General features: G+C 40.6%; 1 pseudogene; it reads left to right on the plus strand.

Moving 5' to 3' along the window:
• The first annotated feature begins 8,709 nt into the window (after positions 1-8,709).
• On the plus strand, positions 8,710-9,370 carry LOC102851452 (annotated as a pseudogene).
• Positions 9,371-12,076: the final 2,706 nt, after the last annotated feature.

Below are 12,076 nucleotides of genomic sequence, written 5' to 3' on the forward strand. Positions count from 1 at the left end.
CCCTTTCTTTAGTAATATAGTGTTGATCATTTTCTTATTATATATTGACTTTATCTTCACAGGGGGATTTTTTTTTTAAGTGAGGCATTGGTGGCTTAGTGGTAAGTAATTGTGCTGCCAACCTAAAGGTTCTCAGTTTGGATCCACTAGCTCCATGGGAGAAAAATGGACAATTTCTTCCTACACAGCTTTGTTGTTTCTTTTTATTTTATTTTATTTTTATTATTTTGTGTGTGTGTACCGTCAAATTAGATCTGACTGGTACAGGAGGAGATTTTTTCTCCTTCTCCAGCAGAGCATCTGGTGGATTCGAACCACGTACTTCTAGGATTGCAGTGCATCTTCTTGCCACTAGGCCACCAGAGCTCGCCAGCTTTGTTGTTTCTGTTGTGTACCGTTGAGTCACAACTAACCCATAGCTGGTGGGTTTTCAGAGGCAGTAAATCTCACACAAAGAGATTGCCCACCCTTCTCCCGCGCAGCAGTTGGTGGATTCAAACCACATGCCTTCTCGATTACAGCTCAGATTCTTACCACTAGGCCACTGGAGTTCCTGAAAAAAGGCCACCTAAGAGTCAGTGCTCACTCCACAGTACATGATGACGACAGCCTGTGAAGAAAGCTGCAGCAGTAATATGCTTTTATTGTTTATCTATCTTTAATTATTTCTGGTTTTTTATGAAGAGAATTCACATTAATGACAGCTGCTGTTACGTGCTGTTAAGCCTCTGTGCAGCAGGCGCTCACGCTGCCTGGTCCCGCGTGATCCTCACAGGCATTCTTACATTTGAGCCCATCGTTGCGGTTACTGTGCCACTCGATCTGAGGAAGCGTCTTCTTTTTCACTGACCTTCTACCTTACCAAGCATGATGCCCTTTTCCACAGACTGACCCTTCCCAAACACACGTCCAGAGTATGTGAGACGAAGTCCAAAGAGCATCTGACGGTACTTCTTGCAAGACAGATTTGTTCATTCTTTGGCAATTCATGGTATATTCGATAATCTTAGCCAACGTTATAACTCAGGTGTGTCGAGTCTTTTTTGTTCATTATCTAGCTTTCACGTGCATATGAGGTGATTGAAAATAGCATAACTTAGGTCAGGCACACCTTAGACCTTTGTAATATCCCCTCCCCCCCCCCCCACACACAGCAGCAGGTTTGTTCAATGTAATGTGCCATTTTATTTCTTAATTCCTGTTTCCATGGGCACTGATTATAGATCCAAGCAAAATGAAATTTGTGGCAACTTTATGTCTTATTATTGCTGAGGCAAAAGTTTTCCATCAGGGGAAAAAAACTAATTAACATTAAAACCTCAATAAATTCTGCCTGTGCTTCTAACAAGCCTACAAATGTCCCCTTTCCTGTCTGACATGCACAGTACAAGCCACAGCTTTCATAATCTCTTAACATTACACTACAATAATCAGGTCCCAAATTATCTCTAGCCTATAGAAAAGCCTATTAAGAAACAATTTGACGGGTAGGGGTTGGAAAAAATCTGTTCTGGAAAACAATGTATTAGAATTTTGTAAATAAGCTAGTACAATGATTTTAAAAAAGAAAGTAATAGAATTACATTTCTAAGTATCTACAGATTTTGTAAGGAGCTCTGGTTGCCTAGTAGTAACAAGTTGACTGCCAACTCAAAGGGCAGTGGTTTGAATCTACCTGTCACTTTGCACAAGAAAGAGGGGCAATCTTCTCTCATGTAATTTCCAGCCTCTGAAAACCCACTGGAAAGTCAGCTATGAGTTGGTTCCAAATTGATGTGACATAACAATAACAATAGATTATTGTAGTGTTAGAGGTTTGTTGTTCAACATGGCTTCCTTAGCCATTGACTGAATTTGCCATGTGGACGGGTGGGAATATGTGAATAGGGAGTGTTAGCCTATCCACAAGTGGATTGTATAGTCTCACCAATGACTAATCTCACCATTAAATTGAGCAGCTCCAGCAGCAGAATTGAAGAACATCACCACTACCATAGAAGAAGCAAGAGAATGCATTGCATCCTTTGGGAACAGAGATTCTTGTGCCAGTCAGACCTGAGTCCATGGGGGAAGCAGCCATAGCAGCTGCAGCACAGAACCAGAGATCTGACATGAGATGACAAGGACCTTGGGGTTGCCACCCCATAAAACCAAACCGAGGAGCCTTTGTCCAAGTTTGTTGTATAACTGGGAAGAATGAGGGAGCCATAATCACCAGGACTAAGAGCTTTGTATAATACTGGCCTAAAGCTGCAAGGCTCAAAGCTGGATTGTCTGTGAGCATACTTCATAAGTCGTCCTGACTAAGTGATTGTATTCTGCTACTAAGCTGAATTACAGCTTTTTGACTTCCCTAATATGGTTCTGTGTGGTCTGGGAGCTATTGCAGTGGATTTGTTGCCCTGAGGGACATGTCTTATCTCATGGGAATAGGTTTTATGTTGTGATTTTTGTTGATGGGACAGTTTCCCTTTATGGAGCTGGTAAAGGTCAGATATGACCATCCGCATGCTCTTTTTACAAATATATATTCCATTTGCATATTATAGATTTTGTACCAAATATTCAAGGCCAAAGGAGAGCTTACTCTTATGATCTTCTGAAATTTTCAGAATTTTATATTCCTTAGAAGATGTGTTACATTGGGCAAATCTACTGTCAAGGACCTCTTTAAACGTATAATGAGCAAGGATATCAGTTTCAAGACAAAGTATGCCTGATCTGAACCGTGGTGTTTTAAATTACTTCATATTCAATCCACAGCGTCCCTTTTCAGCAGGAAGTAGCTAAGGGAATACGCCATCCCCTTTTCCTTATGACTCAGGGTGAAGTCTCTCTCAGGGAGGAGTGATAGGGAATGGCAAAGGACACACTGACAAAGAAGTTTAATCAGAACTGGCTTTGACAAGCACTGTGGCATTTGGACAAGAACAAACTGGGAGGAGGGTAGAGAGAATGGTGCAGTGGTGAATGAATGGAAACCCAAAATCTCTGTAAATGTTTATGAAAATTAATAAAATATAATTATAGAAAAAAAAAGAAAAATTAAAGGTCTGTTAACATCAACAAGTTTTATTTAAGAGGTAATATTCAAGAGAAGTTTAACAAAGGAAAAGTTAATCAGTAACTCGACAACAGGAGATGGACATGGGTAATATTTATGATGTACAAATAAATTCCACCTTTACATGACTAAAAAAAAATTGCTTCATATTCATATAAGAGTTGTACAGTTATTAAGGAATATCAAAGAACTGTTGTTGCTATATGCTGTGAAGGCAGCCCTCACTCATAGCTGACCTTTCCGCGGGATTTCAGAAGTAAACAGCATGGAAGGAGATTGCCAAATTGCGTAGGAGAAGATTGCTATCTTTCTCCCCAGGAGCAGCTAGTAGATTTGAACCTCCTGCCTTTGGGTCAGAAGTGCAATGCCTTGCCTCAAAGTCATCAGAGCTTCCTAAAGAAGAATTTGTGGCTTTTAACTGTGGCATTGGCATAGAATATTGACTACCCCGTGGACTTGCGAATGAACAAACAAACCTATCTTGGAGAAAGTGCAGCCAGGATGTGCCTTAGAAGCAAGGACAGTGACATTTCATTTCACATACTTTGGGCATGTTGTCAAAAGGAATGCTTGGGAAAAGATATCATGCTTGGAAAAGTACAGAGTCCATGAACAAGAGGAAGACTGTCCATAGAATGGATAGGCACAGCCTGCAACACAGGGCTTGGGCATGCTGGACATTATGAGGATGGCACAGGCTAGAGCACAGCCAGCCTTAGTGTCCCCTTTTCCTTTCGGCCTCTCTAAACCAGGCTGTGTCTGCCCCCAGCCTCAACCACTCCAAAGACCCTCTAGGAGGTGCCAGTTTGGTATGGCTCTCTCAGAGGCTTTGGGGATGTAGTAGGTTAAGATGCCCCAAGGAGAGACTAGAAATGTGGATTGTTGCCCTCTCCAGCCACTTAAACTGCAGCCACCATCCTGTCATCCTTCCGCAAGGGGTGTGAGCAGGAACAACCCTGCCCTGCCCTCGAGGTACCAGGCAGTCTTGAGGCTGGTGAGTGGATGATGCTCCCAGCAGTGACCCTATAACATTGTTGTTCATAGGTCCCTATGAGTCATAGTCAACTTGATGACACCTAACAACAACAAAAATTCTACCTGATTTTCTTTTCTGTTCAGATTAATCCACCAATGTTGCAAAGTCATAGCCTCTTCCCAAATTTTATAAACCCATTATCCTTTTCACTTGGTATTAGAAACTCTACATGAAAGAAAGAATCCAATTTTCAGAAAATTTGAAAGTATAAGAAGCACTTAATCAGAGAAAACATTGTTCTTTTAAACAATTTTGTTTCTAACCAAGATATATTTATTGTCATTTCCAGAATTACTCTTATAAGTATCTGGTTATCATAACCACAGAAAGACAGCTTATTAGTTTTAACTGCTGGATAAAAGCATGTAGCATTTTCAAGATTTCTGGTTTCACCCTTTTAACCCAAAGAATATCTATAAATAGATGGTAAAGTCTGGGATTTCCACAGCTAAGTGCTACTATAAATAGTTTTAAACATTTTCCCACTTCATGTTTTCTAAAAGAACATTCTCTACTTCCTTTCTTGGATAACCTCTGGGAATAAAGTGAGATGGCATTCAGAATTTTATTGCTGGAGTTTAATAATGAAATTCTTTTAATGAGATTCCTATTAACTCTAAGCATTAGATATTGAAAATATAAACTATATTAATTTTTATAATTTTCATAAATACATTTTTTAATTGAGTTTTAGTACCTTCAACTATTTCTCTTTTTATTGGTAATTTTCTTCAAGTAAATGAAACCAAAACCAGGATAACTCACTTAACAATTCTGATTTAACTTATGTAGACGTCATTGTTTTCTTGGAGATTTAAGATTGTGCATTTGGTAGTTGCACAATAAAAGAAACAGGTTTCTTTTAACTTTTCATTTATATGAATATACAGAAGTAGAGCTGTGCAGTTTTCTCGGTTTTGGGAAATCCAGACTATTTGTCTTCTTGTTCTTTTAAAGAATATGCTTAAGACACCAAGTCAAATAGACCCAAAGATTCTTTTTTTTTTTCCAAAGATTCTTTATTCTTAATAGCATTCTTCCTGTTAAAAAAATTTTCCCATGGTATATGCTTGTTGTAATTAAAGTAAATCCAGAGAAATACAAAATTACCTTGAAAAATTTCTCTGGAGAACGATGTGTAATGCCTGCATTCTAGCAACCTCTGCTGGTAGCTATTTTTGAGGAGTAAAGTTAAAAAGCTTGTCTTCTAAATGGCAAGGAAATTAATCGGGGAAAGAATAGTAGTGAGAACATTTAATGTTGGTAAACTTAGGTCATTATTTTGGGATTTAGTAAATGGACTATAAAATATTTTTAAAATATTAAGTATTTTTTTTTAAAAAAAAACCACACACACACTAAAAACACCCTTATGAATACGGTGGTATCTTCAAAGGAACTTTTCTTTTTTAAAATTCACTTAATCATTACACCAGTATTTCTATGTAATAAGCACTGTACTGGTAGACTATGAAGAATTGCGCTGCCAACCCAAAGGCAGGTAATTCAGATCCATCAGGCGCTCTGCAGAAGAAAGATGGGCAACCTCTTCATGTTTAGTTTACAGCTTTAGATACCTGCTGGAGGGTCAGCTACGTTCTTGTGTTGCTGTGTGCTGTCAAGTCAGGACCGACCCATAGCTGACCCTCCAGCGGGTTTTCAGAGGCAGTTAATTGCACCACAGGAGATTGCCCATCTTTCTCCCACAGAGCAGCTGGTGGATTTGAACCATGTACTTTGAGATTGCAGAGTAGCTCTTAATAATAGGCCATCAGACCTACTAGAGGGTTGGATATGAGTAGGGTTTCAATTTCATGACAATGATGGAGTATTTTTACTATTTTTTTTTGAGAATAAATTAGCCAATTAGAATCTAAAACAAATGTAATTATGAATATTGTATATTTTAGAGTTATTTATATGTATGCCGAATACGCACTGTTGTTGTTTCTGTGTACCATCAAGTTGGAACTGACCCATAGCTGACTTTCCAGAGGGTTTTCAGAGGCAGTTAATTGCACGAAAGGAAACTGCCCATCCTTCTCCCATGAAGCAGCTGGTGAATTCGAACTGTGGGAGCTCCCTGAATATGCATTATTGCAGTAAAATTTACAATAAACTTAGTTATATGGATGCATATATGTTGTTCATAAACCCTTCCCCTTAGACTCAATCATTAAATAGTTATTAAACATGATACTAGCTAACTGTAGCATACCTGTCAAATAAATAATCTACCAAGGCAGAGACAATTCTCCCCTTCTGTCCCGAAGACTGGGTTTGATTATGATCCAATGCACTTCCCGCACAGTCAACACCTGTCTGACATCTTTCAAGCTGGAGTTGTGAAATGACTACTTCTGAACAGCACCCTTCTGACAGGTGGTGACTTTTAAGTTGCTGTGATACAGCCTTTGGGTTAGTGGTACAACTCCCTACAGACTACACCAGCAAAGAAGCTGTCTGAGTATGAAGCCAGACAGCTTTTAGTGGAGTTTACAGACTAAGACAGACTAGGATGAAAAGCCTGATTATCTACTTTGAAAAATTAGCTAATGACAACCCTGTGGATACCAACAGTCATGGTAAACCATTGATTTAATTAGAATGAATTTACCATGAGTCAGGAACCAATTCGACAGCTACTGAAAACAACAAAGATATCTGCACTGATACATCAGTAAAGGAAATGCAGTGACTTCACCTTGTTGGTTCTCAACCTCAACAGCCCTTTCATTTGCTGTATTTAGTGCTTTATTTACTATTGCTTTTCTCTCTCTTTAATGGAGAGACAGTAGTAGTATGGATTTAAAAGTCTTGAGAGATACTGTGCCGTGCTACATTCTAAATAGCCACGTTTCAATTCCCATTGGAAAGTGTTAAGAAGCAAAGACGTTTTCTTGAAAACTAAAGTGCACCTGATCCAAATCAGAGTACGTTCAGTGGCCTCAGATGCATGCCATAGGTGGAGAGTGGATAAGAAAAACTGAAGGAGAAATGATTCATTGAATTATACTGTTGGCACAGAATATCGAATGTGAATGCCAGAAGAATAAACAGATTTTTCTTGCAAGAAATATCACCACAATGTTCTTTTGAAGTAAGAATGAGACCTTCTTTTATGTGCTTTGGACAAATTAGGAGTGGCTCAAACTTGGGAAGGGCGTACCCCAGGGATGTGTCCTGTCTCCCTACCTTTTCAACCTGTATGCAGAGCAGATTATCCGAGAGGCTGGGCTCTATGAGGAGAAGCGTGGCATCAGGACTGGTGGAAGATCTATCAACAGTCTGTGTTATGCAGATGACACAACCCTGCTTGCTAAAACTGAGGAGGACCTGAAGCGCTTGCTGCAGAGGGTCAAGGACTGCAGCCTTCAAAATGGATTGAGGCTCAATGTCAAGATGACAAAGATTCTCACCACTGGACCAATTGGCAGCATCAGGATGGATGGTGAAGAGATTGAGATTGTTCACAGCTTTAGTCTGCTTGGCTTCACAATCAACACTCTTGGCACCAGCAGCCAGGAAATTAAAAGACGTATTGCGATGGGAAAGTCTGCTGTTAGGGACCTCTCTAAAGTACTGAAGAGCAACGGTGTGTCTCTGGAGACTAAGGTGCATCTGATACAGGCCATGGTCTTTGCAATCACTTGTTAATGCGTCAGAGAGCTGGACAATGACCAGGGAGGACAGAGGAGAATTGATGTTTTTGAGGTTTGGCATTGGAGAAGAGTGATGAGGGTGCCATGGACTGTTAAGAAAACAAACAGATTCATCCTGGAGAGGGTTAAACGGGCTGCTCCTTGGAGGCAAGGATTCTGAGACTTCGTCTGACATACTCTGGTCGTGTGTAAGGAGAGACTTGTCCTTGGAGAAAGACATCATGCTTGGGAGGGTGGAGCGCAGGCACAGGAGGGGAAGGCCCTCTGGGAGATGGATTGATTCGATGACTGGGGCAATCGGGATGAGTGTGTCGGAGACAGTGAGATTGGCACAGGACAGAGCAGAGTTTAGAGCTGTTGTACATAGGATCGCTATGAGTCGCAAGTGACTCGACGCACATAACAACAACAGTCCCTGGAGTCAGCCTTGGTAAGACAGAGGAGAGGGTCAGTGACAAAGAGGAAACCTTTTTTTTTTTTAATTTGTCATAACATTTATAGTTTTAATTTTTTTTAAAAAATGCTTTAATTATATGTTAACCCCTCACTTTTTAATAAGATGAAATGACACAATGGCTGCCACCATGGGCTCTAACACAGCAATGATGGTGAGAATGACATATGGCTGGGCAGTGTTTCATACTGTTGCATAGAGTATAGTTAGGAGTTGAAATTGACTCATGAGAAGCAGCCCACTCCCAAGGCCTCTGGGCTGAGGATTTATTCTGTACCTCTGTTAGGACAGAGAGCCTCTTTCTTATCAAGAACACTGTCTTCACTTACCGTCCATTAAAGGGGCCATGTGATCTGGCATCATCCCCAACAACTCAGCCACTAGCTCCATTAAGAGACTATTTTGGGTAGCTTTTCTTGATCTGTATCTTTGCTGGAGGCCTCAGAGAAAAGAAACTTAAGCCCTAGCCAAAACCATGTTTCCCAGTATGACAATGAGGTCACTGTTCGGAATCCTCAGGGCAGGATTCACCAAATTGAATATGGGAGTGGAAGGTTGGCTTACAGTTGATGTTAGGCTGTTATGTAATTTCATGCATGAAGAGTATTTGGATTCAAGGTTTGTTTTTGACAGACCTCTTCCTGTGTCTCATCTTGTATCTCTAATTGGAAGCAAGACCCAGATACCAACACAATGGTATGGTCAGAGACCTTACGGTGTGGGACTGCTCACTGTTGAGTATGATGATAAGGGCCCTTATATTTTCCATCTGTCCATCTGCTAACTATTTTGACTGTAGAGCTAGGTCCATTGGTGCTCACTTTCAATCAGCTCATACATACTTGAAGAGACATATGTCTGAATTTGTGCAGTGCAATTTGAATGAACTGGTTAAAGATGGTCCTCATGCCTAAAAAGAGACTCTTCCTGCTGAGCAGGACCTAACTATAAAGAGTGTTTCCATTATCACTGTTGGTAAGGACTTGAAGTATACGATTGATGATGATGATGATGATGATGATGATGATGATGATGATGATGACGACGGGTCTCCATTCTGTGAAGGTCTTAAAGACAGACTGCCGAGAAAGACCCAGCCTGCTCACCCTCCTGAAGAACCGGCAGAAAAGGCTGATGAACCAATGGAACATTAAGTGATAACTACTCTACATATGGAATATTAACTATGTAAAAATGCAGGAGCATAAAGCTGAATGCCAGCAATCTATACAGTGAACCAAGAAATGGTAGAGTGGTAGATTGACAATGTTTTAGGAATCAGTCCTGATGTTAATTTTTTCCAAGAAATATAAATTGAAACAATATAGTGAGGTTCATAGCTTGGTTTGGGTTTTATTTTTGTTTTGAAATTTTATTTTTATTTTTATTTTACATTATAATTTTCTAGAAAGTATATCTATACTACTCTTTTTGTATGCAAAACATAGTGTCTGTGATTTGAAAAGGCATGGGAATCCAAGAACACTTGATTGTTCTAATGTGTAACCTGTACTTGGACCAAGAAGCAGTCGTCAGAACAGAACAAGGAAACACTGCATGGTTCAAAATGGGGAAGGGCGTATGCCAGGGATGTGTCCTGTCTCCACCTTTTCAACCTGTATGCAGAACAGGTTATCCAGGAGGCTGGGCTCTATGAGGAGAAATGTGGGTGGAAGATCTATCAACAATCTGTAATAAAATGGTTTTATCTGCTAGTGAAAATAAGAAATAGACAATTTAGAAATTTTTGTTTGTTGTTATGTGCCATTGAGTCGCCTGCAACTCATAGCGACCCTATGTATAACAGCCCTAAACCCTGCTCTATCTCTTGCCAATCTTATTGTCTCCAACATGCTCATCTCCATTACCCAAGTCACTGAATGAGTCCATCTCATCGAGGGTCTTCCTCTTCTGTGCTGTCTCTCCAGCCTCACAAACATGACGTCCCTCTCGAAGGACTGATCCCACCTTGCAACATGTCCAAAGTATGTCAAACGGAGCCTCAGAATACTTGCCTTCAAGGAGCAGCCTGGCTATGTACATAAAACACTGACTGAACAATACTACTAGCTCATCAGAGTGGATGTGATGCAGAAGATATCACTATTGGATCCAGACCACAGAGTTAATTTATGAAAAGTATTGTTGTTGTTGTTGTTGTTATGTGCCGTTGAGTCACTTGCGACTCATAGCGACCCTATGTACAACAGCTCTAAACTCTGCTCTGTCATGTGCCAATTGCACTGTCTTCAATAAACCCATCCCAAATACCCCAGTCACTGAATCAATCCACATCACAGAGGGCCTTCCTCTCCTGCTCTGTCCCTCCACCCTCCCAAGCATGACATGTCCCTCTCCGAGGACCTGTCCTTCCTTACAACATGTCCAAAGTATGTTAGACAGAGCCTTAGAATCCTTGCCTCCAAGTGCTGCCCAGTTTAACCCTCTTCATGATGAATCTGTTTGTTTTCTTAGCAGTCCATGGTACTCTCAACACTCTTCTCCAGCACCACAGCTCAAAGGCATCAATTCTCCTTCTATCTTCCCTAGTCATTGTCCAACTCTTTGATGCATAACAAGTGATTGCAATGACCAAGGTCTGTATCAGATGCACCTTAACCTCCAGAGAGACACCATTGCTCTTCAGAACTTTGGAAAGGTGCCTAACAGCAAACTTTCCCATGGCAATGCACCTTTTAATTTCCTAGCTACAGGTGCCAAGAGTGTTGACTGTGGAGCCAGGCAAACAAAAGCAGTGAACAATCTCGATCTCTTCACCATCCATCCTGATGCTGCCAATTGGTCCAGTGGTGAGAATTTTTGTCTTCTTAGCATTAAGCCTCAATTCGTATTGACCCTCCACAGCAAGCGCTTCAGGTCCTCCTCAGTTTCATCAAGCAGAGTTGGGTCATCTGCGTAACACAGATTGTTGATAGATCTTCCACCCACATGTCTCCACATAGAGCCCAGCCTCCTGGATAATCTGTTCTGCATACAGGTTGAAAAGGTATGGAGACAGGACACATCCCTGGGGTACACCCTTCCCCATTTTGAACCATGGAGTGTTCCCTGGTTCTGTTCTGACGACTGCCTCTTGGTACAAGTACAGGTTTCACATTAGAACGATCAAGTGTTCTTGGATTCCCATTCCTCTCAGAATCAGTCCACACAGTCAAACGCCTTTGCATAGTCAATGAAACACAGATAGACATTCCTCTGGTATTCCCTGCTTTCGGCTAAGATCCATCTAACATTAGCTACAATATCCCTAATACCACGACCCCTTCTAAATCCAGCCTGGACTTACGGCAGTTCTCAAAACAAACATTTACATTTGAGTGTGGTATTTGATTTGCACATTATGGTTATTTTATAGACTTCAGTTTAAAAGAAGATGATCTAGCTCACAGCCTCACACAGTCCATGTTAAAGTGCATGTTCAAATAAAGACACTTCTCACTCTCAAAAACAAAGATATTTTATCCATGAAAAAATATACATATTGTAATGTATATTCTCAAAACTAAATAATCCTGATTAAGCAGAAGCTGAATTAAACAGCTGTGCTGCCAATCCAAAGGCACATGGTTCAAATTCACCAACTTCTCCAAGGGAAAAGATGAGAAGTTTTCTCCTGTTCAACAATTCCAACTTGACAGCACATAACAACATCCTTGGAAAAAGAATATCAGTGCTTGGGGGAAAAGAAAGCATGTTGGCAAACGTGGAGGATGGCCAGAGAAAGCTAGGCAGACTGCCAATGTGACAGATGGAGAGTAACTAACAATGGCCTCGGGTATATTGGAGATCCTGAGGATGGTGCAGGATAGGACAAGGTTTAGCTTTATTGTCATTGGTTT

The sequence above is a fragment of the Elephantulus edwardii genome, unplaced genomic scaffold, assembly GCF_000299155.1.
Source record: "Elephantulus edwardii isolate Elephantulus edwardi_28Jun2011 unplaced genomic scaffold, EleEdw1.0 scaffold00154, whole genome shotgun sequence".
Taxonomy (NCBI): domain Eukaryota; kingdom Metazoa; phylum Chordata; class Mammalia; order Macroscelidea; family Macroscelididae; genus Elephantulus; species Elephantulus edwardii.